The sequence below is a fragment of the Lemur catta genome, chromosome 1, assembly GCF_020740605.2.
Source record: "Lemur catta isolate mLemCat1 chromosome 1, mLemCat1.pri, whole genome shotgun sequence".
NCBI lineage: Eukaryota > Metazoa > Chordata > Mammalia > Primates > Lemuridae > Lemur > Lemur catta.
The window spans coordinates 143,231,050-143,258,361 of record NC_059128.1 but is presented as its reverse complement, the minus strand read 5'-3'; the positions used below and the strand labels follow the sequence as shown (position 1 = coordinate 143,258,361).

General features: G+C 43.2%; 1 protein-coding gene across 2 annotated transcripts in view; it reads right to left on the bottom strand.

The window, feature by feature from the left end:
• PRKCQ (protein kinase C theta) overlaps positions 1 to 2,684 on the bottom strand; it is a 90,121-nt gene extending 87,437 nt beyond the window's left edge. The window contains exon 1 of one of the 2 annotated variants that reach the window (XM_045536261.1): positions 2,534 to 2,684. The gene's annotated coding sequence lies outside the window, so the exon portion shown is untranslated. Of the gene's footprint in view, positions 1 to 2,277; positions 2,331 to 2,533 lie in introns of those variants that run through there. The other variant, XM_045536246.1, reaches the window with a different exon arrangement.
• Positions 2,685 to 27,312: the final 24,628 nt, after the last annotated feature.

Here is a 27,312-nt window from a genome sequence, read left to right as displayed (position 1 = left end):
TTTAAAGAAAGGCAAATACACAATAATTAAATACTGCGTTCTAAGGAGATTTGTGTGCGGAGGTTTCCTCCTGAATCTCTGAAGTTATAGATTTGTACAGAAGCCCACGCTCTTGAAACAAAATCCCAGACCCAACCCACAGGAATTTCAGTTAAAACATCTAACTCATTATACAGAAGAATTTAGTCTTTTTGACAGAGGAGAGAGAATGTGTTACAATGGAATGAGAAATCTTTATAGAAAACGACCCATGACAAATGGGCCATGGGGCCTCCAGTTCCTGCCATGAACGAGAGAAATAGAGTCCCTGCTGACAAGGATCTTGGAGATGACAGGGAGAGCTGAGGTGTGAATAATTGAACAATATCTCCGTAATACCTGAAGGAGAAGCAAGATAGCAACACAAGTCAAAATTCTAGTGGCACTGTGTAGGCTGAGCGCAGACTCAGTGAGGGGTTCTGCTGCGGCAGGTGGAGCTGGGAGCAGAACAGAGGTAAATGTTTGCCCACGTAATGCTCGCTATCCTGAGCCACCACAGCACAAGACGGTGGCAGAAATGAAAGTGACAAAGCGGAGGGTGACAAGAGTCTTCCCTGGGAGTTTACATTTTAAAAGCATAGAAGACAATCACAGGACGCTGAAACAGGTTACTCTGGAAATCAGAAATAAAAGTGCATGAGAGAAAAGAAAAACGAAGAACAAAAGTATCTGATTGAGAGATTCAACAGCTGGCTTGCAGGAGCTGGGCAGCTGGGGCTTGGCAGGTTTTAGATCTTCCTCTGCCTCATCTTTAAATACATGAACGTCCGTCCGATCCTCGCCAGAAAGGCCCTAACGAGACGGATCTGCAGTAGACACCTGCGCCAGACAATGGCCGGGCTCTGAGGGATCTTCAACAGCTGTGCATAAACTTCAAACGTAATTTGCAACCAAATTAGTAAATGTCACCCTTCTTCCCACTAGACACAGCATTTTTAAAAGACAGCGAGCATCCGCAGTGAGTCTGCCATTTTACAAGAAATTACCAAAAGATAAGTTAGGGGAAAAAATGAAGATGATGATTCGCAAGGTTGGGGTATGTGGTGGGGGTGGGGGACCCAGGACCTCCCCAGTAGGTCAGGCAGGGACCGGTGCTCTAGGGGACAATGCCAGCACCAGAATCCCCATGCTTTAGGATTCTCTTTGCCAAAAGAAAAAGACGAAGAAGCCAGAGCTGACGGAAAGCAAGGGCGGCCTGCTCGGATCTCGTAGGAGGTTCATAAAAACAATCCAACAGGCGTGGTTTGTGCTCTCAAAGGGCACCTGGAACTTCAAGGCCCTGGGCACTGGGCACAGATGGCTCACTTTCCCCACTCACAGGAAAGAGCAATGCGTTTTCGTTCTGCTCTCCGCCTCAACATCCGTCAGCCTGTGCCATTACTGAGTAACCTCTTCTGAGCACCACGGCCAGCCGGCACAGTGGCAGGACGGCCCGGAGGACAGGGCAGTTCTGTGGTGCTTCCCTTGCAGAAATGACCAGACTCTCGCAGTGCAGCCAGTCTTTGGGCCTCTCTTTCTGTGCATGGGGACTGCCCACACATTTAGCATGAAACACTCACTCTCCCCTTGACAACTGTGGCTCTTAAAAATCCAATCCATACAGAGATTTTAGTGAACTACACTGTGATAACATGGCCCCCAAGCTGGGACACCATCTCACTCAAGGTCACAGGACTGAGCACCCAGACTTCTCTCTCTCTCTCCCCACCCTCCCCCATCTCTCCCCATCAAAGACCTGCTTCACCCTAACCCAGGCCCTTGGGCAGACACTTGGTTTGTTTAGGAGTGAATGTGGCAGCCCTGCCTGCCCTTCCAGCAAATTCCCTGCAAGCAGGTGTCCTCCGTGGGCAGGTGGCCATCTCCAGAAAACACCTCTCCTTACAGTTTTGCCAAGGACACAAAAACTTTCCTTTCACCTTCCCCTATGCTCCCTTTAGTTCAGGTGAGAGGGAAAGGGGAGAAGGAAGGAGGGGGCGCCCCAGGCCTGCGCCCCCGCCCGCCCCATCGCCGGATCCTGCGCGACCAGACCGGCACCCAAGAAGCCACCGGGAAGTGCCCGAAGTTGGCTTCGGCGCCAGCTCTTTTCGATTTCGTTCTCAGCCCTGCCGCCCGCAGCAGCCTTCGCCCCTTCCTGGAACAGCTCCGAGGGGGACCCGGGTGGCCCTTCCCGTCCGGGGTCCCGGCCCCTGCAGTCAGGGGTCCCTCTCGCGCCGGCGGCGCGGGGCGCAGGGGCCCTACCTGGTCCGGGCGCGGCGCCGCTGCTGCTCCGGGCGCGGGGACGGGCGCGGGGACTGCGGGGCCCGGCGCGCGGTGGGTGCGCCCCGCGGGCGGCGCTGGCCAGGGGGCGCTCGCCACCCTCCCCGCCGGGCCCGCGGCCCGAGGGGACCGGGGACCCCGGCCCAGGGACGCGCGCTCCGCTCAGCACCGGCCGCGCGCCGAGCTCTGTCTGCCCTCCCCCGGGCGTCCTGTCCCCTCCCCCGTCGTCACTCCTTACTGGCCACTTGTCGCTCGGCTGCGACCGGGACCCGCAGGCCGCGGTGGGCGCGCGTGGGACAGCCCCCGGAGGGCGCCGATGCCGAGCGGGGACGCCTCGGCCGCAGCCACATTCTGAGTGCCGGGAACAGCGGCGACAGACCACAGGTCGCCTCTGTCTCACCCAACGGGAACCGAAAATGATGCTCCAGCAGCAAGGAGGAAGGTCACTCGGCGGAAAGGACCGCGTCTGTTCACACTAGAAAGAACGTGTCCACATTGTTCTTTCTTTTTCTTTTATTCCAATCATGCATTTTATTTTTTATTTTATTTTTTTCAAAATTTTTTTACTGGGGTACAAAATTACCTACCCGAGGAGGTTTGGGCACAACGCTGTCCTGGTGAAAATCGTTTCTAGGCTGCCTCTTACCTACTGTTTTGATTTTCTGTATCTGCACGTTGACGTTTTATATACAATTTCCAAAGTTGAGCTGATTTAAACTATGCAATGCTCGGAGCTGCCGGGCGACGCTGTTGCCACGCATGTGTCATTGTAGGGCTCTTTGTGCCTTGCTGGTGAGGCTGATGATGGTACCCCGTATGTTTTTGCTATTGAAATTTGGCAGAAAAATGTATCCATGTCTGAGACCAAGGTGGCAGAGCCCCCACCTCATCTCTCTGCAGACTGCAAAAGAGAAACTTCCCTGGTTCACAACGCCTCCCTCCTCGCTCTTTTTCCAACCATTTTTCAACAGAGCCTATTACATCCCCAGGAAGAAATGGCAAACTGATCATGGCTACTGTACCTAGAAGACACTAAACTCCTGGTTCCCCATTTCTGGGGTTTTCATTGACAATTTGAGAAAGAGGTTAGATACATATAGGGGCCCAAGGGAGGTCCATATGGCCTGTTGATTTAATCAGTAGACAATGGCTTTAGACAGTGTTTCAGATAACGATGATCATTATGACCATGCACTGAGTCCCTGCACACTAGCCAGTGTGACCAGCACCTTGGATGCGCTATTCATTTAATCTTCATCATCTTATGAAGTATTATAGTCATCATCATCATCTCTATTTAACAGATGAGAGTCATGAGGCTTAGAAATATTATGTAGCTTGCCCAAGGGCCCACAATTAAAGTAGCAGAACCAGGATTCAAACTCAGGCCAGCGTGAGGCAGCCTCCTCGCATGCTGCTTTCTGACAACCAAGCTCTTGGTTTTCTCTTTCTGTGTCTCTCTCTCTTGGACAACTAGTCTCTGAGGACCCGTGCTACTCTAACATTTCTATAACCATATAGTCCTACAATGAGAAACCCATTAAACTGAATGAAGTCTTAATCTTTTAAAACAATATCCATCATATGTCTAAAAAATGGGGATTTTTTTTTTTGTCTTAAAATTTCCTCTAAAGCAAAAAATCCAAATCTGTTGTGGGTACACATTAGGTGTCGTGGGCACCTCTAGACGTTTCTGACCCCAGCATCCCGTGGGACCAGCCTGCTCCTTCCCTGGGCTACTAGGTGTTTCTGTTTCCCATCAGCCACTGCCTCACTGTTTTATAAACAGGGTTGCTGCTCAGAAGTTCTCCACACCTTTGTTTCCTGGAAGACTGAGTGGCGTTTCCTGCAGGGGCCAATGTGAGGGTGGTGAGGTTCCACTCGCTATGTCAAACACACCCCAGCCTTTGGTTGTGTGCTGCTTTTCCTCTTCTGGTTTCTGCCCTAAAGTTTCCTGGAATCGTGTTGAGTAACGGGAGTGTGGGGCAGCCGCTTGGTTCGGTTCAGTTCAGCTGGGAAGGGTTGTGATTCCTGCTTGGATTCAGAGGCCACCTCAGAGCTGAGGATGCAGGACTCCCACGCTTCCACGCCCTGGAGCCACCAAACCCACCTTCCTTCAACCTGGAACTTGGAAAAGGGAGGCGGAGACATCACTTTGCTTTTCTTTTGCACCTAATTGGTGATTTATCTCCTAGGGAGACAGATCACTTCTTTCTTGTACCCTTCCGTGGGGCTGGTCTTCTATAAGAGATTTAGGACAGAAATTGAAAAGAAAATGTTTGTGTTTTTAGCCTCGATTTGAGGAAGGGTGGTATTTCGGGAGAAGTAGGATGTGACAGACAGACAGTCTGAGTACAGTGTTACTTAACAAGGACATTTCTGTCTCTGCAGAAAGCCACAACTTGGAGGAAACCAGTTTGTGCTATTTGATGAGCAGTTTGGCCACCAAGCCACCAACACTTGCCCAAAGGTTTGGCAGAGATTGTTTATAAAGTGGCCCACCTGAGTCCCCCTGGGGGAGTCAGCATGGAATTTGAGGACAGTTACTACCCTAACCAAAGACTCAAGTAACATGTGAGGTCTAATGTAATTTGTTCAGAAAATGTCGAAATTATTCTAGGAGCTATGGGTTAAAGTGACAGGCGTGCAAACAAACAAATAACAACAACAACAACAAAAAAAAAAACCCCAGGTATTTTAAATTCACAACTTGGACAAGGAAAAGGGAGATATTATTGTTTTTCCTCTTCAATTCAACTTTAGGGTTTAAGTGGGAAAAAAGATAATTAGAAGTTAGAAATTGTTATTGTCATAAAAGAGTTCTAAACCTGAAGCAAAAACTGGCCCTCCCCTTGGGGAGTAAGTGGACCTCAGTTACTGCTGATAATAAGATTTCCTTCAGTGCTTCCAAACCAGGAAAAAATGTTCACATAGAGTTTTTTGTTTGTTTGGTTTGGTTTTGCGGCAGGGTCTCATTCTGTTGCTCAGGCTACAGTGCAGTGGTATCATCATAGCTCACTACAACCTTAAATGCCTGGGCTCAAGTGATCCTCCTGCCTCAGCCTCCCAAGTAGCTGGGACTATAGGCAAATGCCATCATGCTGGGCTAATTTTTTATTATTTGTAGAGATGAGGTCTCCCTCTTGCTTAGCCTGGTCTCAAACTCCTGACTTCAAGTGATCCTCCTGCCTTGGCCTCCCAGAGTGCTAGCATTATAAGCATGAGCCACTGCGTGAAGCCCATAGTACAGTTTTAAAAATTCCATTATTTGAAATACTTATTACACACACTTTGCAATGTTAACCTTTTTAAAAAAAATCTCAGACAAGGTAGGGGAGGTGGGTATTATTTCTTCATTAAGAAAGGGATGATGAGTGAACTTCATGTTGGCTAATATTTATTGCAAATGTACTACCTGTGCCAGGGCATGGTGTTATGCATTTTATTTCAATTATTTCATTTGATTCTTATGACAAAATCTTTGAGATTGGTAATGTCCTCCTCATTTCACAGATAAGAGAGTTGAGCCTTCGAGGTTACACAGATGACTTCTCAAGCTCATTCAGCCCACAGGTGGCAGAGGATGGCTGACGCCAGTCTAACTGGTCCTCACATTTTTGCCATCATACTCCCAGAAATAAGACAAGAGCTGAAATTATAACCTGACTCTTGAAACAGTAAAAGAGTTGTGTATGTTTATGAATGTTTTGATTAGTAAGATATTTTGAGGACAAAAGAATTCAAACATGGGTAGATGGCCAATGTGTATCTTACAATATATTGCAATGCCCACTTAATAATAAAACTATAGAAAATAAAACACAATTTAATCCTTAATGATGCCAAACATTTAGAGGAGATATTTTTTTTCCCTGAGTATCAATTACTACTATAACATAAAAGAATGAACTTGAACATTAAAGTGTTCTTTTTTCCTTTTTTTTTAAGATGGGGGAATTATAAAAACATCATATTACTATCTTGTTTTAGTTGTGACTTTGAAATGCTCTGGGCACTTATTTTTTGGTTGTTATTGTTACCACTGCCAATAAAGAGACTCTAATTGTAACATAAGTATCTGAATAGGATAGTGAAAAACAACTGTTTCAATGTTGTTTTAACATAGATACAAGTTAACACAATAAACTTCTGGTGTGTTTCTAAATCCTAAGGGTAGAGCCAGCATGAAAGTAGACAGCCTGGTATTTCTAAGGATCCACAGACACATCTCTGGATTTGTAGAGCCCAAGGATATTAGCACAATAAAATATGACCCAAATAGTTATAAAATTTTGTCTGAAATAAAGTAGATATTGATTAAATAATCTACAGAGGCCACTTTTTAGTGCTTGTGTTCTACCAGGAAGAAACAGCAACCTGAAAGCCCAAAAGACTCTACATTTTGATGAGAAATCCTCCCCAGGAAGGATTAATAAATCTGAGAATTAATCTGTGAATTCAGGAGGAAGGAATCAAGATGACACATTCTACATATTTACAAATTTTATTATTGCAATTTTACAACTTGTCATAGTACAATTGCTTTAGGATTTGGAAGGCACATTACTTTAGAGTAAATCACTTTATTCTCAATCTCTTTTTACATCTCTTTTTAAAAGGCAGATACCACAGCTGGCTCTCATCACTCCCTTCTCCTTTGCCCATACCCCTCAAACACGTACCGTATATGGTTTTATTCTGCCATTAATACATACACACAAAAAAAGTGGGAAGAGGATTTTGTATTTTGCAAATGGTATGTTGGACTACATAGTCTGTCAGATTTCTTCCATCTATAAAATTCTGAAAAGAAATGTCAAATTAAGAAAGTGTTAACTGTCAGTGATGGGGAACGTACTACGACTCATGGATAATCTCAAAATATAAAGATACGTGTTATTAATACTTTGACATGTTATCCTAGTCGTGGCATAGATCACATGTCTTCATACTGAGGCTGAGTTTATCTATGTCATACAGTTTATAGTTTAGTCCACAACATTAGTTTTTAAATTGCCTGTTTGGTTTTTACTTGATTTGCTGATGTTTTATTTTTTAGGGAATTACAAATATGATTTTTTTTTTTCAGGCAGATGATGGGATGCTCTGGTTCCTCTGAATAGGATTAGCTAATTTGCTTTTAAGTGAAGGACAAATATTACTCCCCCACACAAAAACATACCTCAAAGAATGAGTGATGATACTGTTTAAACCTGCTCTTATAAATCTACGGAATGATTTAAAAAATTTTTTCTTCAAAGACAACTTCTTTTGAGCAGGTTCCACTGCACGGTGAAAGAAAACCACCAACTGCTTATATATTAATTGGATCATGTGCTTTTAATGAAAGGACAAGGCTTTTGCTCAAGATGAAAGCAACTGGCAGTGGTCTACCAGATTAAGTAAGTCTGGGTGATGCCTCACTTTGGCGGGGCTGCAGAAATGTGGATTAAATTTTAATCACACTAATAAAGTTTGTCTCCAAGCAAAACATATGGTGGTTGTTCCTTGAGAATCTTTATGTCATGTCCCTTCACCTGCCAAGGGAACTTGAACAGACTTAAAAACTTAAGAAGTCAGCAAGGTGCAACACATTCTGGCTACTAAAATTTGACTACCACGCTTCCACTTTTCCTGGGAACATAGTAAGAACCTGAACTAGGGAAACCAAACAATAAATGAACTGAAAGTTTTTAAACCTAGCTTCTTGTGGTTACAGTCTTCGAATACTCCATAGAGTGTCAAAGTACAAAAAAAATTTTCAAAAAACTCTTGCACATGTGTTTCCCAAACCTCCCTACATTTATTTACTTTTTGCAGACTCACACTTTGTCTTTTCCTTGCAATTGCATTTGGATAGAGCAGAGATTTTTTCCATGGTTCTATACTTAAATTCATCCTTTCATTTTTTAGCTATGAAAAACATTTCAAAAAAAATTCCATGCTTTGTAACTCCTTGGACATAGTGAGTCCATTATGTACATCACGGGATGGTTGGAGAAAGTGGAATTCTTATGTAAATTAGTACAACTATGGAACACTGTTTAGCAGCACCTGCTAAAGCTGAACATATGCAAAACCAGTGACCAAGGCATGGCATGGGTAGGTAACCCACAGAAATGTGCACGTGTGTGCTAAAAGACACGTACAACATGTCCATCGCAGCCCTGTTTATAATCAATTCAAACTGGAAACAACCCAAGTGCCCATCAACTATAGGCTGCAAAACAGGATTGTGGTACTTCAGTCATTCGAAACAAACATTAACAAACTGCTGTTTACATGCCACAGTGTGAACAAGTCTTACAGACATGGTCTGAGTGAAAGAGGCCAGGTCCGGAAGGTACATGCTGTAAGATCTCATTTACATGAGGTTCAAAACCAGGTGAAATTAATTCCTGCTGTGAAAAGTTGGGATAGCAGCTATTGCCTTTGGGATGAAATGTCGGGGAAGAGGCATCAGACAGCTCGTGGTGGTGATTTATTACTTGATGTGGGGTGGTTACGCGGGTGTGTCCACTTTGTAAAAGTTCATCTACCTGCCCATTTATGCTTCGTGCCCTTTTCTGTATGTGCCGACTCCAGTAAAAAGATTGTTTGAAAATGGAATATAGTGCTATTCTACTGATAAAGCCCTTTCCGTGTGGCCAGAAACAGGGTCAGTTTCCCAGGTAATGGAGAGTTCACCAGGAGTTAGCCGGTGGAGCTCAGGGGGCAAATTCTCTCTCCTTCTCTCTTTCTGTTATTCAGAGTGCCAACAAGTTAAGCTTAAGGATGGTGTGACCTCAAAGAAGTCATTCATACTTTAGGAATCCTTTCTTATTTGACGAGTGAAGTAATTAGTTAAAATCATGTTTCCAGCCCATTCTGACCCTCTCTCTCCCCCGTCTCTCTCTCTCTGTCTCTTTGACACTCTCTCTTTCTCTCTCTCTCACTCTCCCCCAGACTTGTTCTTGTGTCATATTGTGTTAAACTTCTCCCTGTGTCTCTCCTGGTTTCCTAGCACTGTGTCTTGTACAGAGCAAATAATAATAAAAAAAATTTCTGAAAAGGCAGAAGTTCAGTGAAGTAAAGTTTGAATTCCACATTATGGTCAGTGGGGAAAATGCCACAAAGATTTTAAAAAACAGAATTTATCTCAACTTGGGCAAAAGGCAATTCATGCCCATGTCTAATGGAATCCAATAACAACAATGCACCAAGAGCAAAAGGGGGTGGTGAAGACTCAGTATTGTTATTTGGAGGCAGCATGTCTTGTGTATGAGATTAAAGTGTCCTCAAATAACAGCCAGGAAATATAAATAAAGGGAAAAGGAATCATCTGGAAATTTTTAATTTGAGGTAAAGGTAAGACTTCATTGACAGAGGTCCTGGGAATTGATAAAGAATATTTAAAAAGAGGATTGATGATAAGAATCCATCAGCTTGTCTTCTGAATAGTTCAATTGTACTTAATTGTACTTCTTCACTTAAGGAGCTGAAAATGTTGCCAAACTGCAGAAGGACAAGCCTCTGTTAGCTCGACATAAATATCCTCCCCAAAATACCAACTTTGCTTTTTTATTGTTTTCTCACATTTGTCTTTGCTCACCAAGAACCATTTCCATCTGTGGTTTAGTCTCCCCAGTGATTGGAACAGTATCCTTTACCTTATGAGGCAGACCCTTTGTGACGGATAACAGACTGGTCTCTTGCATGTTTTTTTCATCATGGACTGATTACCCTACACAACTGAGTTTTATTCTTTCTTTCTTTCTTCCTTTCTTTCCTTTTCTTTTTTCTGTAAGATGGGATCTTGCTATGTTGCCCAGGCTAGATTTGAACTCCTGGGCTCTGGTGATCCTCCCACCTCAGTCTCCTGAGTAGCTGGGACTACAGGTGTGCACCATCACAGCCAGCTAAAACTGGGTGTTTCCAAACTGCCAAACCCAGGATCAGGTGCTAGAATAGGATCCTTTCAAGGACGAGCCACTTAGAGGGTCTCACACCCGCAACAGCCAGCGGTGCCAGGTGCAGAGAGGGGCCCGGCGTGGGAGCGAGGGGGACAGAGGTGGCTCGTGTGCCAGGCTGGAACTGACTCGGGCTCCGGGCTGATTTCCTCACCTGCCCACACCACAGCCTTCTCACCGATACCTGTGAGTGCTGAACCCCTTCTATTACGGCAGGTCGGCCGGCACTTTGCGTTATGGTTCTCGGGATATTTCTGGTGTAGCTGAGGCAGTTAAAAGTGGAAGAAATTTTCAAGCTATGCTTTTAAAAAAGTGTAAATGTTAACTTGTTTGTGTAATATTCTGACTCTCAGCCTTAAAGAAATAAGATCACCTTTTCCCCACCTTCAATAGCAACAGATGCTGGTAACAATGTCTCCTATGGGTAGTCTAGCACCGGCTCACATAGTAGGTGCTCACTGGGTTGGACAACATGACTCGGCTTCCATTTTCCTACCTCACAGGTGAGAATTAGTTTAAATAAAACATGGATTTTCTTAAGTAAGCAGGCTATGTTGCGCTCCCTCTCCTTTCCTGCTGTTGCCTGATATACTAAGAGCAGAGGCAGTGTGGGATGGCAGAAGCTTGTGGACTTCAGAGTCATAGAACTCCAAGTCCGTGATCGTAACATGTCTGGGCTCCGCAACTGCCCTTGACCTTCGCCAAAGGGCTGAGAAGTGATGAACTCTGCAACTGACATGCTGTGTGGACTTGGGGCCTCAGTTTCTCAGCTGTAGAGTGAGCGATGGACTAGACAATGTTTCTTACCGTTCCAAAAGTCTATAAAGTACAAAGTAACCTAAGGCTGACAAATGTTTGTACTTTTTTAAAATTCTGGATAATGAAACATGGTTTGTATTCAGCTGAGGTTGACTGACTAAAAATTACATCTTCAGCTTACTAGGATTTATGGCCATGGGAGAAGCAGTAAGTGAGACATTTCCATTTCCAGCAACAGGTGCCTGGTATTTTGGAGTCTTTCATTTCATTATTCACCATAACGTTTTCACTAAAAGCACATGTGGTTTTCAAACACAGGAAAGAAAACATGGTAACCTGTGGTTATAATTTCCACTAGAAAAATAGAAAAAGTGTAGGTCAGAAAGCGTGTTTGTGGGGCGTTCCTTTTTGCCTTCATTGTGAAAACCCATGTTAGAAGAGTTTTTTTTTTCTTGAGAAGGACACTAGTAATTGTTGCAATTTTCAAAAGTTGTTGGAAAACGTGGCGCAAAGCCTTCTGTTGTTGCAAGTAGAGTTGTAGTTGAACAACTAACTGTGGAGCCTTTAGTGTCGTGGACATTTTCAGTTACCCATCTGTCTTCAAGCAGCTTCTCTCTTCTTTTTTAATTCAACTTCTGGGAACCCTGAGGACAATGTCTTTCCTGGTGGTCCTTCTTGTATTCCAGTTGCTATAAGAATCTCTTATCGGGTCCCATCTTGAATTGAGATGGCCTGTTCAAATCACTCTTCCTCTATAGCATTTTACCTTCCTGGTTATTTTAACCGGTGGTTCTGTAGTCCACCATGAACAGCTGAGTTTACTCTGTATCTGAAATTAGTTCATTCTTCAATAAATAAAGAGCACCAACTAAGTTTATGATGTGAGCACACATCTGAATTTCACAGTTAATCAGAAGGAAATGAAAAACACAAATGAAAAAAAATCCTTTGAATTTTCTAAAATGTAACCATCTAAAACTACGGGAGGTATGGAGTAAGTTTTACATAAATTCTATTTTCACAAGAGACTGCTATTTGAACTTTGGAAGTCCTCTCTCCAGATGCTTGGGGTACCTTGTAGTGAGGGGGGAAAAACCACCCCACCAAATCTCATGAAGTGATTGAAAAAGCCAGCCGCTCAACCTGCAAGACAAAACACGTCAGTGGAGTCGTAAATGCACAGCAGTTTAAAGTTTTTCTTCTGATTGCCTTATGGATGACAATCAGATAAGAATACAATGAGTAAAGCTCTTTAGTATACGAAGAGGAACAGATGCAAGTGATTTTCACATGCGAATTCAGTCTTGGAGGGAGGAGCAGCAGCATCAGTAGAGTAAGAAAGCTGGAGTGAGCTGTTCTGTATCTCTTAAGCTCTTATCTGCCAGAGAGCAGATCTTATCGGCATGTACGTGTTTATACACAAGCACAGATGTGTGTGGTGAAACATGCATTTATATCAATCCAGGGTGGTGGTGGGAGGGCTTCTGACTGGTGGATGACGCCCCTCCTCCTGCCCGTGGTCTGCTACAGCCTGTCCTCAGCACAGCAGCCAGAAAGATCCCATGGAAGTGGGAGTCAGAGGCGCCACTCACTAATCTGCCCCAACCTCCCTTCCCCCGTAGGACCTGCCCACTCCCCAGATCCACCTCTGACCCATCTTCCCTGTTCAGCTCCAGCCGCACAGGTGCTCCTTGGCCGGCCAGCAAGCTTCAGCCCAGGACACCTGCACAAGACATCCTTCAGGTCTCAGCCTGAACACCAAGTTCTCAGAGATGATGTCCCTGATCACTCCATCTAAAATTGCAGCCCTGTGTCCCCCGCCACACATACACACTGGGCTCTCCACACCCCTTCCCTGTCTCCCACCGTCTCTCTCTTCCCAGTTGGTTTCACCTGTCTGGAATACAAGCTCCAAGAAAGCAGGGATTTTTTTTTTCTATGTTGTTTATTATCATATTTCCAGCAATCAGAGAGTACCTAGCACATAGTAGGCACTCACACAATATTTGTGAAATGAATGCATGAATTAAATGCAACTAATCACAATGCATGTGTATGAAATATATTCATTTATGCAGAAGCATTGAGTAGCTGTGATTTAATTTTCACATCTTAAGAAGCATTCGATACATTGACAAAGAAAACAAAGAGGAAATGCTTTACCGTAAATGAAATATCTTCCTTCAGATATTTGGAATCAAATCGCCTCCATAAAAATCAGTAATAAGACAATGAAAACCTTTATTCATTGATAATTATCCAAAGTGCAGATCCAAGGCATCGCTATCTGCAGATAGGGTGCTGTGTTGGGTTTCTATGGCTGCTGGAACACAGCACCACAAACAACCTGGCCGAACACAAAATAAATTTATTGGCCCACAGTTGGGCAGGTCAGAAGTCTGGGTTGACTCAGTCAGCTTCTTCGCTCCAGGTTTCACAAGGTGGAAATCAGGGTCGTGGTGGCTTGGGTGGGGCAGGGAGCCCCTGGCAGGATGGGAGGAAACAGTCCCATGAGCGGCGTGGGCAGCTCTGCCACCGCCTCCCTCCCTTGGCCGGAGAAGAAAAGTTTGAAGAACTGACTCACACACGGCTCTTGTGCCAGGTGGGCAACCCCGACCAGCTAGGAGCATGGCTTTGGCGCTGCCCCTGCAAACATCTCCTGCAAATCACTGTGAGGAAGAGCCCCCTTACACACAGTATTATGTGAAGGGGCCAAACACAGAAAAAAGAGCACAGACCTTGCGATTCTATTTGTGTGAAAGACTAGAGCAGGCAAAACCCATCTACGCAGGTAGAAGTCAGATTAGTGGTTTCCTGAGCCAGAGGGTGGGGATGGAGATTGAATATACAGGGACACAAGAGACCTTTCTGGAAAGATGGAAATGCTCTCTATGTATTTTAAAATTATTTGCTTATATTAATTTTTTGTTTTAATGTAATTGTATGTATATAGTACACAACATGATGCTTTGAAATATGTATACATTGTAGAATGGCTAAATCGAGATAATTAACATATGCATTACCTCACATTATTTATTTGTGGTGAGAACACTTAAAATCTAGTCTCTTAGCAATTTCAAGTAATAACAATACATTGTTACTGGCTAGAGTCACAATGTTGCACAGTGAATCTCTTGGACTTCTTCCTCCTATATAACTGAAATTTTGTATCCTTTGATCAATAGCTCCTTGATCTCCCTGTCCCCAGTGTTCTATATCTTGATTAGGGTGGTAGTTATGTGATATACATGTAGCAAAAGCCACTTATTTGTGTAGTTAAAAATGTGTGCATTTTACTGTAGGTGAATTATTCCTTAACATGATTGACAAAAGTAATAAAATTAATGAAATGATTTAAATCTTATACCTAATCTTAAACAAGATAAAAGGTGGGAGACATCATTCCAACATATTTTAGGAGGCTAGTGCAACTTTTTAAAAACTGTGGTGAGAATACTTAACATGATCTGTTTTTCCTCCATCCCCTTTCATGACCTGTGGAATCCATCTAAGAATTGCAAGATTAGTTTAATATTAGAAAGTCAATGTAAGTCACCAATAACCAATTAGAAAGAAAAACTTAAACTCATTTTAGGAGATGCAGAAAAACTACAATGTGACATCTAGCCACGATAAACTCCTAGTTTGATTATAGAAGAGTACTTCCTTCATCTGACAAAGAATGTGTTACAAATAAAAACCAAAAACCCAAACAATAGGCAACATCATTTTTAATGATGAAACATTGAAAAATTTTCTGTTGATATCAAGAGGAAGATAAAAATATTTGCTTTTCACCAAATTTCAACACTATGCTGGAAGTTCTGGCTTGCAGAGCAGGACAACGAAAGAAATAAAAGTATAAGGATTGGATAGAAAAAAAAATCAATCATTATTTGTAGATGAGATGATTATTTAGTAGAAGACTAAAAAGAATCTATTACATAAATTATAAGGTTGAGAGTTTAGGAAGGTTATTATGCATAAAATCAACATATAAAAAATGAACGGATTTTAATGTAACAGCAAAAAAAAAGTTGTAGCTAAAAACTTATTAAAAATAATTAATAAGATAGCTAGGCCAGGGGCTGACAGTTATTAATCCAAATCTTTCTCTGCTTCTGGGCACATGGCTAGACTACTTTCCCAAGCTCCCTTAAAGTTAAGTTCAGCCATGTGACTGAGTGAACAGAGGGGACCAGCACCAGGAATTCAGTTTAATGCACAAGGTTAAGCATACCACGTGGATTATTTTTCCTTTGGCCACAAGAATGGCGTGTCCCAGATGGAGGCTGTTCCTTCTGCCTGGATCCTGGAATTAAGCCAATAAACAGAGCCAAGCAGAGCTATAGCTGACCTGCAGCTAATGTGTAACATAAAAAAGAAATAAACTTTTGTTGACATGGGCCACTGAGATTTGGGACTGGCTTGTTACCATGAAATAACCTAATAAAAGTTCAGAGGATCATCGTTGTGCAATCCAGTGGATCGCTCTCTCGTTCTTGAAATATCTTGGGTCACTTGGCTATCAGGACACCAAATATGCTAAATTTCCTCTACTTTCCTCCAGCCACTGCTTTGCTCTTCACTCTCTTCTGCTGATCCCACCAGCCCTAAAATATTGTGGTGCCAAGGCTTACTCCGTGGCATTTCTGCTCATTCACTTCTCTTTTTTGTTTCATTCACTTAGTCTCAGTGATTTTACCTAGTCTTGTGGTTTTTAATACCATCTAGATGCTAATGAGTCCTAAATTTATTTCGCCATCCCAGGTCTCCCCCTGAACTTCAGAGTTGAGTAATCGAATAGTCTCTATATCCATCGAGCTGTCAAATAGAAACCCCAAACATACCTGTTCAAAACTGAGTTTCTGATACTCCTCACCTGTTTGTCTTTCTTTTTCTTTTTTAAAATATACATATATATATATACACAAATATATATGTGTATATATTTAGAGTTTGTGATCTCACTGTGTTGGCCAGGCTGGTCTAGGGTTCCCAGCCTCAGCCTCCTGAGAAGCTGGGATTTCAGGTGTGAGCTATGTCACCTGGCTATGTTTGCTTTCCTCCCAGACTTCTCCCTTCCTGAAATGTCCAACTCCATTCTTCCAGCCCTCAGGCCACCACCTCTGGCCAGAATCATCCTTGACACTCCTCTTTCTCTTGCGCTCCTGTCCTTCAAAATATACCTGGAATCCAACCCCATCCCACATCAGGGCTGTGCTTCCGCCAAACACGTTCAACAAAGCCAAAGAGGATGACAGGGACATTCAGACCTAGGTGGTTACAGCAGCAGCCACCATAGTTGGCCTCATATTTGGGGAAGAAAACTGCAAACCTAGTGGGACAGCTCAAATAATACAATCACATCAATTCCCAGGGCCGTCCTATACAAAGGGGTTCTCCGTAAAGTCATTTACTTTGCTTATTGGGTTGTTAAATTACCGCCTGTTCCTGCTGATGGCTTTGCAGAGAGATTCACAGATGCTGCTGCGATTTTCAACCTAGCCACGTTGGGTTTGAACAGCGACTGGTTTCACCTTTTGTGAAGAAAACGCTTGCTTTCATGGCATCCTTTGAAGGAAACACTGCAAGGGCAAAATATTTTTGTTGGATGCTTCAAGCTACTGATTGAAATCACATCTCACCACACACCTTTGCCCTCCTTTCTAACTGATGGAGACATGTCAACTATGGGTAGATATGGTACATTTTCATCCATCTTCAGACAAAAACAGCTCTTGAAACTGCTTGAAAGGCTATTATAGTTTTTTATGTGCTTTTTTGTTATTTTTCTATAGGTAGCAAATGATGTTTGATAATGCCACTTATGTATCTTTTCAACTTGCACAAAGCTTTTTATGCAATAGAAACATCACCACAATATTATTGAAGACAATGGGGTTCATTAAAGAATGTTAGGGCTTTTGCTAATTTTTGGAATTTTTATCAGTTGTGTTATCTCTGGCTAAAAATTTTCAGCTTAGTATAAAAATGCCTTTTTTCAATAATTAATAGTAGAAAATTTAGAGACTTGTGAGTTTTTCCTCAATACTGTGTTTCTGGGCTTGGTGTTTGTAATAGAATCATAATGGTCATTTACTAAAAGCTTAAGGCACTGAATTTTGAAGAATTAAACTCCAAGCTGAATGGGAAAATCAAGATCGAAGTTACTGTGTATTTCAAAATTGCTTGGGAGAATTTTCAAATGATCAAGATGCTAGAAAGCAGATAGCCCAAGTGATCTGAGTAGATCATGTGAAACAAATAACTTTGAATTTGCTATTTTCTTTTACAGTCAGATGACAAGCAGTGAAACTAAATCCAGGGGCACTGGATAAGCCATCTCTAAATGACAAATATGTCAGAATTTATGTTTCCTACAGAAATTTAGAGATTTAATAGAGACATTTAAATTCTAGCCAAAAATATTTCTGTTGGCAGAGCCTGCCACAATTGCTGAAATGACAGCTAGGAAATTAGCTAATGTCCTATTACACAGGAGTTAATCTTTTAAGATTTTTTGATGATATAGAAAATGAAACATTTTAATTTTTAAGCTTCCATTCATTGGTCACTTATAGAAATTTTATAGGCATGGTTCTTACAATACGCTATGAGGTGGATATTATTTCTCCCCTTTTACGGAAAAGGAAATTGAGGGTCAGACAATAACATAATTTGCTAAAATCTTGTGCCAGTACTGGGCAGAGTGTGGTTTAGATGCAGCTTTGACTTCAAGTCTGTGCTTCTGATAACCTTCCCATGCTATGCAGTAAGCAGCCAAAGAATATTTGTTGAGTGAATAATATTTTTTTTTACAGAATTAAAAGCAAAAACAAAAAAAAGAAAAAAGGAAGATATATGAGGCAGCTATCTGAATCCATCCTCCTCCTGCAGATTTTAAAGCCTTTTCCCTTTTCCATCTTTGGAATTATTTGCCTAATTATTTTATGACTTTAAGACATTGAGATATTTGGGGGTTAAGCCTTCAATACCTTGTAAACATGTTAGAGGCATCGTCTAAGTCTTAGAATGAGAGGCAATGATTACTTAAAAAGATGTCAGTGACCTGTTCAGGAAATCCCACTGGTACCCAGGCTGGAGGATTCAGGCTCAGCTACAAGTTCTTGCCTTTTATCTTTCCTGCTTCCTTTTCTATAACATTTTAAAATTGAGAAATAGAAAATTGTACCTATTTATGATACACGGTATGATGTTTTGAAATACGTGTACCCTGTGGAATGGCTAAATGAAGCTAATTAACATATGCATTACCTCACATATTTTTCATTTATTTGTGGTGAGAACACTTAAAATCTACTCTCCGAGAGAGTTTTAAGTATACGATACATTGTTATTAACTAGAGTCACCACTTCGGACATTGGATGTCTTGAAATTGTTCCTACTGCCTAACTGAAACTTTGTATCCTTCGACCAACATCTCCCCGTTCTCCCCACCTTCAGCGCCTGGTAACCACCATTCTACTCTCTGCGTCTGTGAGTTGACTTCTATATTCTACGTCGTGAGATGATTCGAGAGCATGCAGTATTTGTCTGTCTGTGCCTGGCTTATTTCACTTAGCATGATGTCCTCCAGGTTCATTCATGTTGCAAACAACAGAATGTTCTTCTTTTTTGAGGCTTTATATTACATGTTCCACATTTCCTTTACCTGTTCACGCGCTGATGGATGCTTAGGTTGATTCCTCAGTTTGGCTATTGTGAATAACACGGACGGTGCAGATAGCTCTTCAGGGCAATGATGTTATTTTATCTCCCCTGCTTTCCAGCATGTCTTCAAGTCCCCATCTTCCCTTTTTATTCTCCCTAAGATTTGGGGGGAGCAGTTGTGTGGTTTAAGAGCAGACTGTGGTCTTCTTCTCTGAGTTCATCTGTACCACCTGAGATATGTTCTTATTACTCCAAGGTCACAAGATTCTAGGGTTATTGATGGCAGTTTGAGTCAACAAATAGCCAGGAACATCCCACAGCTTGTAGAATAAACATTCAGACACCTTATTCTGATCTTTATCTTCCTTCACGTCTAGTCCTAGTCTGTGTCTCTAAATTCATCTCCCTTTATTTCCATAAATGTCCTCTCTCCAAAACTTGTTTCCTAATAAATTCTTAACCACACCATGTGCATTCCCACACTGCTGGGAGATTACAAATTAGTCAACAGCACAGCACTGAAGAAGAAAGCCTCTAATTGGAGACAGTGACATATTCAGACACCTGTGCTGGTGGGAAAAGCTCGTGTCAGTTACCTAGTGTTGAAGACCCAGAGGGTGAGGGGATGTGTGGCCAGGTCTGCATAGTCGAGAGAAAAGTTGGATTTTTTCCTTTATTGATTTATCTACATTGGATTTCTAGAAACGCCCAAGTTTTGTTCTGATGTGTATTTGGCTTCCAAGCCAAATAATTGGGGGGAAAAGGGTGATATTTTTATCCATGGTTTGGGTTTGGGGACTTAGAGAGAACTTTTCTCTTAAGATCTGCAAAGCTCCAATATATATCCACATAAATAAAATCAAACCAGCCTTTCTTGCTGTGAGTTGAAAAATAAAAATCCTGTGAGTACCCAGAGGGAGTGAGGGGTTTCTGGCTGCCTGGGGTGCAGGAAATGTTAAAACAGCTCCTGCACTTCCTCACTGCTGTGATTAAGTAACAGCCTTTCTCCACTTTATTTTAAAATTCTCCAGCGATGCGATGATTTCAATGTGGGAAAACAGTGCACAGTTTAAAACTGCTTATGGGAAAGTGGGAAAAGGTGCAGAGAAAACAAGAACAGTCTTGGGCATTAGCGAATCTGTGCCGATGGGAGCTGCCTGGGGGATTGGGAATCACGGTCGGAAACTCGCTCAGTCTCGAGCTCATTTGCCTATGTGCATCCCAGCTTCGATGTGTTAACATCTCACTTCATGTTAAATGATTATTCTTCATAAGTTCTCTTAGGGATGAATTGTACAATTCTAGGAGTTCAAGGTAGACATAAATAAAAGCCAAATCTCTTGATCTGCAAATGCTAATTAATTTTGCATAACTAAGCATTATGATGGGAAGATTGATGGAAATTTCATAGACCAGACACTTTTCACGCAGCTGTGATAGTGAGTTTTGAGGAGCTGAGACAAACACAGTTTGCCTGTACAAACCAGTACAGCTAACAATGTCTTAATTGTTGTTATTGAAATGAGGAGTAATTAGTTAGCATTCATATAGCATACTAGCTTTCACGTAGTTGATTGTATAGGTCCAAATTCCAAAATAAAAACAATGCACATAGGACTGTTTGACAAATTCAGCGTAAGCTGAGAATTCTGAAACTGAGAAGGTGGCCAGAGGGAATTCCCTGCTGGCCGGAAGGATTTCTCTCTCCCTGATTAGTACTCCCACTGTAGACCATGAATATAGTGTGGAAATCTACCCCTGCCTTCTGAAATAAAATAGAAGAACTTTTAAAAATAAGGTAAAAGTAGCTTTGAAGAGAAATCCCCAACACAAGAAGATAACAAAGGAATGCAATTCGGAGTTCGAGTTTCTGATCTAAATGATGTCTGTGCTGAGGCTGAATTGCCTCCCTAGTGGGCAGGACAACAGGCCCTGCATCCTTCTCAGAACTCTGACTCCTGGCTCCGTAGCCAGGAAGAGATCTCTGCATGTCCTGAGCTCACTAAAGCAGCTGTTCGGCTTGTGTTACTCTCACTGCACGATTTTCCAGATAGTTCCTTGCTGGTGCTTCATTTAGGAACCCTCCAGGGAGGGGCCAACACTGCGGGTTGTTTCTTCACCTGCCTTCCCAGAGTAGCGGCCGGAACATTAAAAATTACATCTCCAAGACCCCCTTGCAGTTAGGCTCTGAGACATGATTTAGGTTCCACGGAGCAGAAACATTTGCTCAGGACTTGAATTTGAGGTGGGCAATGAATACCCTTTGTGTTCAGGCAGGTCCTAGCAGAGCAGGTGTGGTTCTGGAACGACCACGTGTGGTGGCAGTTTTTGTCCCTCGGTCACCTGCTTCCTGATGCCCGATTGTCACAAAAGCACCAGCTCCCTTGGCTGCCCCGCATTGCGGTGTAATTCCCGGCATTGCGGTGTAATTCCAACGCTGTTCTAGAGACACAGCCCCGGGTTTGTCTCTTGTGCCATCCTGATGCTTCTGGAAGGTGTTTATTGGCCCATGATAAGAATCTGTTCTTACTTAAAGTAGCTAGAATGGAGTCTGTTCTCTGCCACTAAGCTTTCACCCTAACTGGTGAGACTATTCTCAAGAAAATGGGCACTCCAGGATTGGCAATCTTATCTGATTGGGTGTGAAAACAACAAGATACCCAACCTTCAGAATGTGGGTTACCTGAGCCAGAGAGCTTAATGGGAAAAGACAAGATGCTCAAGGTTAACATTTTCTTTTAAAGACAGGGAGCACCAAGGCATGTCTGTGATGCCCTAAAAAATGTCTCTTATGTCTTGTGTGGACAGGGCTGACGTGACCACAAATCAGACGTGGTCTGCTCTCATGGGTGGCTGAATGACAGCACAGGTTGTGCACTTACAGCTTCACACACTCCTTTTCTGTAAAAATAGGACAGTTCTGGGAACAAGGGGATTGGAAAAAGGATGTTTGAGCAGATTCAAACCCCAGAGAAACTTTCTTACTAATGGAAACAGGCCCCATGGCTTAATGTAACAATCTCACCTGGGGTGAACACTAAGAGGGTTCCACTCACAGGACCCTTCTCTCATTGCCTCTGGATTCCTGGTTTCTCTATTCCTCCTAACTCCACCATCACAGCCCAGCCATGCTCAGGGGTAAATACAGTCTTACCTGGGAGGGAAAGGCCTACACACTCAATAAATCGCAAGCTTTTGCTCATGAAAACCAGCAGAAACTGGGGAGGTAGGGACGGGAGTGAATGCTAAAACTCACAGAACCAGGAAGAAAGGAACATCATTTTAGATTATGGTGAATTTATCAAAAGAGAGGTGCCTGCTGGAGATTCTAGGTTCAGCGTGCTAGCTCCAAGAGCAGTGGATGGTCCTGAGCCTTTGCTCACAGGGTCGGCTGAAGCGTGGACTCAGGAGGTGGCAGGGTCAGCTGAAGCTTGGACTCAGGAGGTGGCAGTCCACCCTAAAGGACTTTGAGATGCCGGAACTGCCTTGGCTTAAGGCAGAAGCAGGAATCAGAAGACTTAACAGGACAGGAATACCAGAGTGGATTTGTCATGCTGAACTTGCTCATTCACCCCGTGTTAGGTTACTATTGCTGCTGCAACAAAATGCCACAAACTCGGTGACTCAAAACAGCACACATTTACTATGTGACAGTTCTGGAGGCCAGGAGTCCTAAAATCAAGGTGTTGGCAGGGCTGCATTCCTTCTGGATGTTCCTGCCTTTTCTACCTTCTAGAGGAGGCCACCTACTTTCTTTGATCCACGTCCCCTTCCCCCATCTTCAAAGCCAGCAGCGTAGTGTCTTCAAATGTCTCCTTCTCTCTCCCATCTCCGCTCATGTCATCCACCTTCTTCTCTAACTCTGACCCAACTGTTTCCCTCTTGGGAGGACCCTACACCCCAGTAATCCAGGGTCATCTCCCCATCTCAAGATCATTAACTTAATCTACCTGCAAAGTCCTTTTTGCCATGTTAAGTAATAATCACAGCTTCCGGGGATTAGGATGAAGTTGTCTTTAGAAGGCAATTATTTTGTCTACTAAGCACTCTAATGATGTCCCCCGAGAGGGACCAGGTGGTTCATTCTCCATCAAGACATTGAGAAATCTGCTAACGAGGGGACAGCAGGGGTCTCTGTAGAGTGCTGCAGGCTGGGGCCGAGGTGGGAACCCTGTGTCCAGGAGGGACCCCTGGGGGGTCCCAGAGTGGCAGAGGCTAGAGCCCAGGCAGGTGTGGCTACCAGGGGTTTTTTTTGGAACTTATTATATTTGAAGTGATGCCAGTAAGGCACATAAATAGGGTCTAGAGATCTAGATCTCATCAATATGGCCCAGAGACAAAACCACCCTTATTAGTTGGGAATTAGGGAGGTGAGGTTCCCTCACACTCGTTTCCCAGCTCAAAGTCCGTGAGTGCTCAGAAGCAAAGGGGTTGAAAATACACGACAACCATTAAAACTAACAACCAAAATAGAACAATAACGGCTGAGAGAGGTTGTTTTGTTTTGTGTTTTCACTTTTGAGAGCTGTGGTGGGAAGCAGGGCACACCGTGCTCTGGACTCTGGGGCTGTGTACAGCGGGGCCGGGCCCCAGCTGGAGGACTCAGTGCCCTCGGGGTGGCATGGTGGGGTTTAGGGCCATAAGCAGAAGCAGTTATAGGAGATGGCAAAACACCCTCTAAAGACATAAAAATAGGTATGGGGGATATTTTAGGAGGACAGACATTACGCAAAAGCATGGGAAAAGATATCAACAGAGAAATGCTACTACTATTAACTAATATTTATTGCTTTTTACATGCCAGCCTTGTGTTAAGTACTTTACATATGTTTAGTAATGTAATCATTATTTTCTCACTGTGTGGGGACGAGGTGAGTGAGGCTCAGGAGAGTCGAGCCCTTTGCCCGATTATCCTCAGCTGGGACTTGGGGGGCCCAGAAACTGCCACTGGGTTCTTCTGTGCAAAGTTTGACAACCGCACCACCGGCCACCCAACACACGTGTCCCATGGCTTCCTCGGAGACCTGCACAGCATATGGAAACCAAGTTACACTCTGTGTGGAGTCTCAGGCTTGCCAAGGTGAAACAACTTACCAGAGGTCACATGGGTTCTTATTACAGAACTGGGACAAGAATCTAGGTTTCTGTCTTTCAGCCTACTGTTCCTTTGGTGACAATAGACTGCCTGATTGTGGAATCACTCTAGAACAAAGCTCAGGATATGAGATCAGCCCAGTCTCCACGTGATAAAACAGACCACAGACGCTCCCCGGATACACATTTACCCCACGGTGAGAACAGGCTAAGAGCCGTGTGTAACGTGCCCTCCCTCCCCTCCCTGCAGCCTCACGTGGCACACGGGATATGTCTCCAGTTGGCACTCGTCACATCTGATATCCACCCAGGGGATTTTCTATTCACCGAAGGGCATGCAGCAAACCTACAAATATCTATGTGGATAAAAGTCAAATACCATATTGAGAAGGCATACATAAGTTAGAGGCCAATGCATACAACATAACTTAGATGAAGTTTTAAAAATGTAAAGCAATGCTGCTCCGTTTTAAGACTATGTGCATATGCAGTTTAAGCATAAAGAAATGCATTGGGTGCCAACTGTCAGGGTGAAGGAGTGGCTCCCTTGGGTGGCAGTTGGGGGGCAGGGAGTGGAAGTGCAAAAGGACCAGAGGGGTGTGACAACTGCACCTCAGATTCATGGCTGCAAATCTGACGAAGAGTTTGTCTCTTTCCAGGCAGTTTTCTCAATGCTCCAAGAGCCATTTTCGGTGCTGGGACCAGCACGGGTGGTGAGAAGAGTGGAAAATACTGGCCTTCGCCCAGCTATATCTAGATAAACTGGAAATCTGCCCTGACAGTTTTTTTTCTCTATTGTGCAAGGCAGGGCCAAGTGATGTCATTGGGACATGCAGATGTCTCTGTCCTCTTCTTTCACTAGTGCCAGGAAAAATGGTCTTTGCAATCAAGTGATGCTCCTTCCCTCAACCCGGGTTTGGCAGTCTACAATTTCCACACTGTGGCCACAGACCGGATTCCTGGAAACTCGAGAAACCCTTTTCTTTAGAGAGAAAGAATGCCTTGCTGCTTTCAGCTTCAAAAGAGAGTGCTGGCTCACCTCTAGAACTTCAGAAAAGCTGTTTGCAGCTCAACACCATTACCAGGGGCACACACACAAAAAAGCAAATTAATTGTTTCCTTTCTACCTTCCTTTATTTATTTATATAGTCATTCATTTAAGGTGCAAATGTTTATTGAGCACCTACTCAGGGACTGCAGACACAGAGATTACCTGCCCTAAAGGTGAGTAGGGACAATAGAGGAGACAAACTAGGGGACAGACAGCTACTGCACAGCACACAGTGTTGTGCAGCCACAGCAACAAGAGGAGAGGGAGAGGGAGCTCAAGGCAGGGTCCCGAACACAGCATGGGAGGAGCACTGGCTGGGGAAAGTTTCGGGGACAGGGCCACGTGAGATAAGTCGTAAAGGGCCAGCGGGAGTTAACCTGCTGGAAAGTGGGTGGCAGCAGTTTTGGACAGAGTGGCAGATGGAAGGTCAGAGGGCCATGGGAGAGCATGATGCATGTGGGAAATGCTGGAGACAGGTGTCTCTTGGGGGCAGCGGTGAGTAGAGAGACGAAGTGCCTATGAGACGTCTGAATGGAGATGCCATAGAAGCAGCTGGATAGACAAATTTAGAGCTCAGAAACATGGCTGGTAGAAGAATCTACACAGGAGACAGAAAGATTGGGAAAAAATAGGCAAATTTTGTGTCTGGAAGCCAAGAGAGTAAAGTGTTTCAAGAAGAATTGGATATGTTGGACTGGCATAAAAATAGAGTATAGATCAACAGAATAGAGTTGAGAACCCAGAAATAACCCCTCACATTTATGGTCAATCGATTTTTAACAAGGTTGTCAACACAATTCAATGGAAAACAAATGGTGCTGGGACAACTGGATATCTACATGCCAGAGAATGAATCCAGACCCCTGCCTCACACTATATGCAATCATCGACTCAGAACAGATCAAAGACATAAATGCAAGAGTTAAAAACTATAAAACTCTTAGAAGCAAACATAGGGGAAAGTCTTTGTGACTTTAGATTAGATAATGCTTTCTTAAATATGACACCAAAAGCACCAGCAACACAAGAAACAGAAATAAATTAAACATCATCAAAATGAAATATTTTTGTGCTTCAAAGGACACCACTAAGAAAGTGAAAACAACCCAAAGAATTGGAGAAAATTATATATCTGGTAAAGGACTTATGTCTAGAATATAAATAACACAAATCACCAATTAAAAAACAAAACCAACTAAACCATTTAAAAATGGGCAAAGGATCTAAATAGACATTTTTTCAAAGTAGATATAAAAATGACTTATAAGTACATGAAAAAATGCTCAACCTCATTAGTCATGGGGAAAATGCCAGTCAAAACCACAACCACTACACACCCACCAGGATGGCTATAATAAAAATAGTAAAAAAAGACAGACACAACAAGTGCTGGCAAGGATGTGGAGAAATCAGAAGTTTTGTTCATTGCTAATGGGAATGTAAGATGGTGTAGTCACTTTGACAAACAGTCTGGCAATTCATCAAAAGCTTCAGCATAGTTACCTTATGACCCAGCATTTCCTCTCCCAGGTGTATACCCAGGAGACAGGAAAACATATGTCCACAAGAACACTTGTACACAAATGCTCATAGCAGCATTATTCATAATAGCTAAAAAAAGTGGAAACAACCCAAATGTCCACCAACTTGATGAAGGGATACATACATGTGGTAGATCCATGATCCATACGATTTTGTCTGGGTCACAAAGTTGGCAAAAATAATGATTTGGACTTGACTGAGGTTACTTTCACTGGGTTTTATTATTTTTCTCAGCAAGAATGTAGAGGAAAGGAGATGTTGAGAAAGGAAACATTGTGTAAAGGAACAAGTCAAGTGATCATTGCTCTTTGGTTTTTACCTGCTCTTCATAGAGATGAAGCCGAGATTCAGTGATATTGGTTTTTAGGACCCTTTAACATGAAGTGTCTTCCAGGTAAAAGAAGACTTTATCCTTCTGTGGGCTGAGGGTTGGGGAGATGGGGAGAGGAGGAGATAGCCCACATCACTGGACCCGGTGTTTGGATTCTAAGTTCATAATTCCCTCCTGGGCCCCAGCTACTTACCAAGTTCTGCCATGTTTTATTTCTTGCCTCACCTTTGGGTTTACTCAAATTTTCTAGCATTGGATGGGTCCTGGCCACAGCATGATCATATGAATTTCTTCAGAAACACTCACATGCACAGTGCAGACAGAGAGTGGAGGATGAGCATGCTAATATCTGTTATTTCCTTTAAAAACTCTTTAGCATAAACAGTAAGGTACAAATGTATGTGTGCATTTAAGCTATGCTCTAGGACACGATTTCTCAAATGGCATCACGTGAGATGTCACGATTCTGCAAGAGATCGTGCATGAAAAAGTCAACACCATTTTTGAACTTCACACACACAATGCTGCTGTTGTGAGTGACCTAGCAGCCCTGGAGGTATTTTGTCAGGGATCCTCCAGCCCTGTGGTGTGGCAGTGAACAGCGGGACTATGT